Source organism: Onychostruthus taczanowskii, unplaced genomic scaffold (genome assembly GCF_017590055.1).
Source record: "Onychostruthus taczanowskii isolate IOZ18803 unplaced genomic scaffold, ASM1759005v1 scaffold35, whole genome shotgun sequence".
NCBI classification, from domain to species: domain Eukaryota; kingdom Metazoa; phylum Chordata; class Aves; order Passeriformes; family Passeridae; genus Onychostruthus; species Onychostruthus taczanowskii.
The window spans coordinates 7079260-7086173 of NW_024500905.1; positions in this window are offsets into that span (position 1 = coordinate 7079260).

Genomic DNA, 6914 nt, shown 5'->3' on the forward strand with positions numbered 1-6914 from the left:
AGAGAAGGAGGAAACCCTCCATCACACTCCAGTGCAACTTGCTGGTAGCTCTTACAGCGAGTTAAATCAGCATGCAGGTTGGACTGAATTTATTCTGGTATATCATGACATAAACTACTGAAAAAAGCAGTCGAGAGCTATTACATAATAGAGGGATTGATCTAATGGAAGATTCTTTGTCTAAAATTGTGGTTATTAATTCTTGTACTCCCACGATGTGTATCAGATATGCAAGATAGGCTCATTCAAAATTCCAGTCCTATGCAGCTGAAGATATGTTCATCTCCTGTGATTTATTTTAGCTGCTTTGTCTCAGTATTAAACAAGCTTCTTGTTTAAAACTGTTGGAGCAAGTGAAGATAAAGAGAATGCCAGTTTTCCCCCTAATAACCTGTCATTACCTAAAAATTATAAATGTTGTGCTATTGTTTTCATACAATATGAGATACTATAACATAGACATTATTTCATTAGGTGGTATTTAAATCTTTCTCTATCTTCTATAAATGCATTTGTCAGGTTGCAATTTACAAACTCTATTTATTGTCAAGTCTGTTCATTGCACTTCACTGAACTCTTTAAAGTAATGGAGTGACCCTTCTGAAACTTTCCTACTTTACAAGTATTTGTCTTTATTCATGAAGCCCGCGGATACCCAGGTAATTTTATTTTTAAACCTTCAAACACTGAAAATGAGTCATTTCATACACCCTCTTCTGTCTCATGTAACATATATTAGCTTCTTAAGGGAATAATCCTGAAAATATCTCCTTAAATCACCCAGAATACATTTCTCACATTGGTTTATGCCAATGTTGTCAGAATCAAAATTTTAATGTGGGATATGTGTCTAGTCTAAACATGACTAAGAAGTAGCACACATTTCCATAGCCACAAGATATATAAGGTATTTCCTCTTTGCCAGAAAAAAGCATGCCTGAGAAATGAATGCCACGAAATACCAAATGCAAACTTCACAGACCCAAAAGTTAGATGGCTACACTATTGTTTTGAAAGAGTAAGTTACATTAGCTAGTAATGAGAAGTTGCCCTTGAGCTGACAGCTGCTAGTCAGTACAAAACCAATATTATTTTCCCTTTTTTTATCTTTCTAAGGAAAGAGACAGGGCTCTATCTTCTGGACCCTTAAAAATTGCAGTTGTTATATGAGCTGGCACTTCTAGCACTGAAAGGGAAAGAAACATTTTCCATCTGCTTTTCTTCATGACTGGGGAGTGTAATCAAGTGCACCATTTCTAAAGTGGGTTGGTTTTTTGTTTTGTTTGGTTTGGGGTTTTGGGGTTTTTTGGCGGGGGGGGGGTCATATTTTTTTGTGGTGGTGGTCATATTTTTGTTGTTGTTGCAGTTGTTGGTTGTTTGTTTGTTTTTACCTTTTATGGGTTTTGTTCTGTCCTTTGGGAACTGTATACCTCTTCAGGTGAAAATAAAACAAGATTCATTTTGCTGGGTTCGAGTGATGGTAAGGGATAAGAAATGTCCATTTTTATTGAGCAGGATTCAGAAGCTTGAATGGGAGCTGGGCAGAGCCTATCACTTTAAGACTACAGGTGCATACCAGGGGTGGAAGTTATGGTTATGTTGCTACAGTATAGTCTGGAGCAAACTGTTTTTTGCTATGCAGCCAGATGATACTGGAATGCGACCGCTAAATTCGCTTCCTCCTCAGCAGCCTGGCTGCTGGCAGGCTGCCATTGCCAGCTCCATCCCATGGTGTTCTGGGACAATATATGTCACCATGACTAATCCAAAACCATGCCAGGAGCACTGTCCAACAGCACTTCCTCCTTGGTGGTATTTTACTAAAGGAGATTTTGAGGTATAGTCCTGCAGACCCAAGCTACAGGAGTGGCCCTAAGCTCTTCCCATGGTAATTCGAGCCCTACTGTCTGAAGCCAGCCAAGCATCTTACTGGGAATTCTACTAGGCAATAGGGTGGGAAAATATCAAGTAACAAGACTTCTTGTGAGAACCCTTTGTTTTCTATTCTAGTTTCTTTTTCCAAATGAGTCTTATCTCTTGACAAAATATCACCTATACTGTCCAATATGCATAAGAATCCCGCAACAGAATAAGGATGGAGTGTGTCTGGAAAAGTTATTTCTGCCACAGAAACACTAGGATTTGGAGAGACACGACTTTTTCAGAAAATATTTCTTTCCACTTTTTAAATTTCCTCTCTCAGTCCACAATTCCAGTTGCTAGGCAAAGTGGCATCAAGGATATTTCACAGACAAAAAGAAGATTGACTTTCAATTTCTATTTCTTTTGTGGTCTACAAACAATATGTTTCTTTTAAAAGAAGCTTATTTTTACTTGAGCTCCTTGAATTGCATAAACTTCTTTCTTACAAAGAAAACCACAACAATTTCGATCATGAAATGTAGTTATTTGTGTGAAGATCAATTCAAACAAAAAAGTTACATTTGGAGAGGCCCAGGTTTCAGCCATTGTTGGACGTCTGATATAAGCAATTTGGCCAAGTGCAGAAAATGTTTTTACAGCCTTACTAAATAGGTGATGCCATCTGACACTGAGGGAACACTTCTAGAAGAATAACAGATGTGAGAATCAGCTATTTTGAAAAGTGTTTCAGATTATGAACTGGCAAAAAGCACTGGACAAATAGTTAGTTTGGTACAATCAAATAGACATCAGAATTTGAGTTCTCTTAATCCATAAGAAAAAAAAATAGAGTCAAAACATTTTATTCAATGCTTTTGATACTGCATTTAAAAATCATGTTTAATGAAATATAATTAGATACAACCATGAAAAATTCAAAAGATATTTTAATTAATCTACTATTGACAACTAATTTTCAAAGTGATCATTATTTTTCAAGGAGTAGGGAGAATATATATATATATATATATATATATATATATATATGTACAAGCAAAACAGAAGAAACCTCTTTATGTTGAAGGATTTTTCTTCTGTTTTACCATTGATTAAAATGTAAATAAAATTTTACATTACTGGGATTGATAATGAGCCTGTCACCCATAGTCATGCTATTTCCTAGAATAAAGAAGGAGAGGAACACGTGGTACTTAATCAAGACCTACCTTTTTTTGTTCATGCAAATCTCCATTTACTCAGTTCTGTGGCAAAAATAATCAAAAATCACATCCTGGGATATATTTGTAACATCACCTACTTTAAAGTAAGTGTAAAGAAACATATAATTATTATTTATGTATATTTTTAATATATCCATGTACTTATTTAAATCATACAGTCTTAATTAGAGTTCCTTAAAAATGAAAGAATTAGGATCTTTTGACCATGAATTCAGGTTGCAAAATAAAGCAAGAGGGTAAATAAATTAGTATCTAGATAAACTTCTTGATTAAATGAATCTTGCTAAAAGCACCAGATGCAAAAAAGATAAAAGACTAATTGTCAGCTTCAGTAATGCTAATTGAGTGATTGACTTGCTGATTACAATGAACCACTGCTGTTAGACTTCTGTGAAAAATGTTTGCTCTTGAATTATTCTCACATATTGAAAATGCTGTTTGGTGGGGTATTTTAAATGCAATTATTGTGTCTATTTATATAGAACACATTTGCCCCAGGAAATCATCTCTTATTGTAAGCTGGGATTTTTGTAGTATGCAAGTATTTTTTTCTCTAAACAATGTAGACTAGACTAATATTGGTGGGTTTTATTTTTAAAACTCTACACAACATATAATTTGTCTACATTTGTCATTATTTTTGATCCATGAACTTCTTCTAATTGCCACTGAATGTCATTTGCAATTTCATATAAATTTATAAATAATAAGTGAAAAATCAGAAGCTCTTTCAGCTAGTAGAAGTTGAGAAATGTTCAAGACATAGCAGAGGTTTACCAAATGACATATGACTGAATATTCATAACAGAAAAACCCTGTAATTAGACCTAGCTGTGCTGTGGGCATATAATCAACAACCTCCCATTGCTAACAATACTTAATTTGAAAGATCTTCCAAATATATGACTTTGTCATGTCATGCATTTAATTTATGTAATTGGAAGAGCAAAAAATATGAATAATTAACAAGAGACTTACTGGATGTGGCTGTCATATTCATAATGGTACTAAAAAAATTGAAAAGTCATGAATATTTTCAGTAATTGGAAAACAGCATGTGTTTGCTTGTAGATTTTGCCTTGTCTTCTGCGTTGATGCTGTGCAAATACCTAGGAGTACTGAAGAGAAAGGGAGGTGAAGATGGCTGCTTTACTACCTCTGTGCTTCTGAAATCCATTTTTTCATGTCTTTGAATATAAGGATTTTTGTGCTCCGTTAATCTCATACTGGCAGGTGTCTCTTATGTAAGAACTAGATGGATGATCAGGAGGAGACTGAAGTCTCTAAGGCACAGTCAAAACAGTAGCAAGCTCTGACTTGACATTTTGTCCTGCAGCATTTTTATACCTACATTCACAAGAGTTCCTAGTTCCCCAACCTAAATTACCGGGCTGTTGTCAGGTCTCATAGCTTAATTCCTTCTTATGCCCATTTGGGGGGAGAAAAATGTTTGAACCAAACATTTCTGAGGAGCAGTCAATCATAATAAAGAGGCAAGGAGTTATGGCAGAAACCTGAAGCTACCTATTATCCCAAAAATGTTTGTCTTCTCTTTGTATACATCCTTTCAAGTGATGAGCTAGATTTGATGGACTTAGCTTAAGGCTTCACTTTGCGCCTCTGCAACCCTCTCTTGGATAGCTTTGCTCAGGCTCAAAGATCCTGAAGAATCCAACCAAAGAGTTGTGTGCAAAGAGACCCACCAAGAAAGACGTGCAAAAATTCAGAGTGCATTTCCACACTGGAGAAAGCTGTGGTCATTTGTTTTATAAGGACAAAAGTGCTAGAGAATTTTCTTAATCAGGCTAATCACAGGACTTTTTGTCAGTCATGAAAGACTGCTTGAGGTGGGTCCAAAATAGCACCTTCTCTTCCCACCTACTCAGCATTTAAGTTTACTGTGTGCTGTGCATAGGAATACAGAATAAACACGTATTAAGTTAGCATTTTAATGACTTTGGGATCTCTAAAAGACAGAAAGTAAAGGAATCCATCACTGTCTTTGCATGTGGTGTCAGGTATGTGCCAAACAGAAACACTCTGGAGTCATCAAAATGTTCTTTCCTTTTTATGTAACTGAATGAGCTGAGGTAATTTCCTCAAAAGTAATTTTTAGGAGGAGGTGCTAATTGTTATGTCGACATGTGAAATTTTCAATATTATGCAAAAATGTTGATTTAATAGCCACACTATTCATCACTCACAAAAGGGTCTGATGAGTTTACTGACATGCATAGAAAGATTTCCATTTTCTTCCAAGAGCTAAGCATTATTATTGCTAAGCTAATGACTACTTAGAGAAAATGGCTACCAATGTCAACTGGAGAATTTCTGAAGCTGACGTCTGTTCTTGACAGAAATCAATTACTTGTAAGGCAATTATGGTAAATAAAAAATCCTGAATTCAGAAAATGGAGGTATTGTTAACCTGATGTGGCCCACACAACTGGAACATTTGATTCAAGGAAGTAATACATAATAAAAGAAATTACCCTTCTGTGAAGCCATTGTTACTATGTGTACAGTTTCTACAATGCTAATCAATTGCTAAGGAATTAAGTGAAAAATACTGTGCTTTTTACAAAGGAATACCTTCATCAGTATTCCAGCAAAGACTTTCTGGAAATAACTAGGTGGGTATGAATCAAAGCCTAACTATGAATATCACCAAATTTTGGCTGAAGATATTGTGAATTTTCTCTCTTCTCCTCTGGGGACAATCCCGTCTGCCTTTGCATTTTGGAGCTGTCTTCTCTGTCTTCAGGTTAGTTTAATAAGCTTCCACAAACTGAAGATAAAATGGGTTGCAGAGCTGTCTCATCAAGAAGCAACCTTGGTCAATTTAGTTCATTAAGACCTTATCAAACTTTCATTATTGCTGCTCTCAGACTCTAGATATTAAGGGTGCAGGAGGAATTGTTTGAACATTAGCTGTGAGATTAAAAAATAATGCTGTAAATCAATGAAATGAATCCACATGAACATTATAACATCTTTCATCATCTGGAGCCTGAAGTAAGATTTCTAGATTCCTTGAGCTATCACACAGATAAAATCAGGGGGCTAGGAATGGTTGTCAATATATTCTTTACAAAGTATTGCAAGATTACTATCTAGTTTGTATGTGAGAATTTTCATTTGATTTTTTGATGTTAGCTTGATCCTACCATGCAGAGCATTTTTCTTCCAGATTGTGCAGGACCTGACCACAGAGAAATAACAGCCAGAGAAACAAAGAATAATTTAGTTCTAGAAGCAGCAGAGCTGTAGCCAAGCAGTTAAACTGCATTACACAGTGTGTGCCTTGCATGAACTGTAAAGTAAAAGCGAGTCTTAAGAAACATTAGACTAGACAGTTAACTTTTAGATTTCTAAAGTTAAGGTAGAATTTATCACAACTTGAATATTAACTCCAAAATTACAATCCTACCTCAGATACTAGATTGAAAACAGCAGTCCTCAGTGTCCTGCCTAAAGACCCTGGGAACCTCTTCTTGCTCCCAGAAGCTCACTGGGCATTTTGAGGGTAATGAGCTAACTGAGCAAATGAGACACCCAGATTCCATCCAGTTTTACGTGACACCTAAAACTGATTCCCATGGAAGGTCCAGTTCAGTGTAAAACAATAAGTGCCAGGCACATCCTGTTACAGGGTTTGTCTTTCTGAAATACCGCAGTTCCACTAATAATCAAAACAAAATGTCATGGTTTCCAGGTCTGCTTCTTATTATGCAAGAGTGTTTTTTATGGGAAATAAATGTCAGGTTTTGTCAAGTGAAGGCTGAAAAGCACTTGTCAGTGACAGAGTAT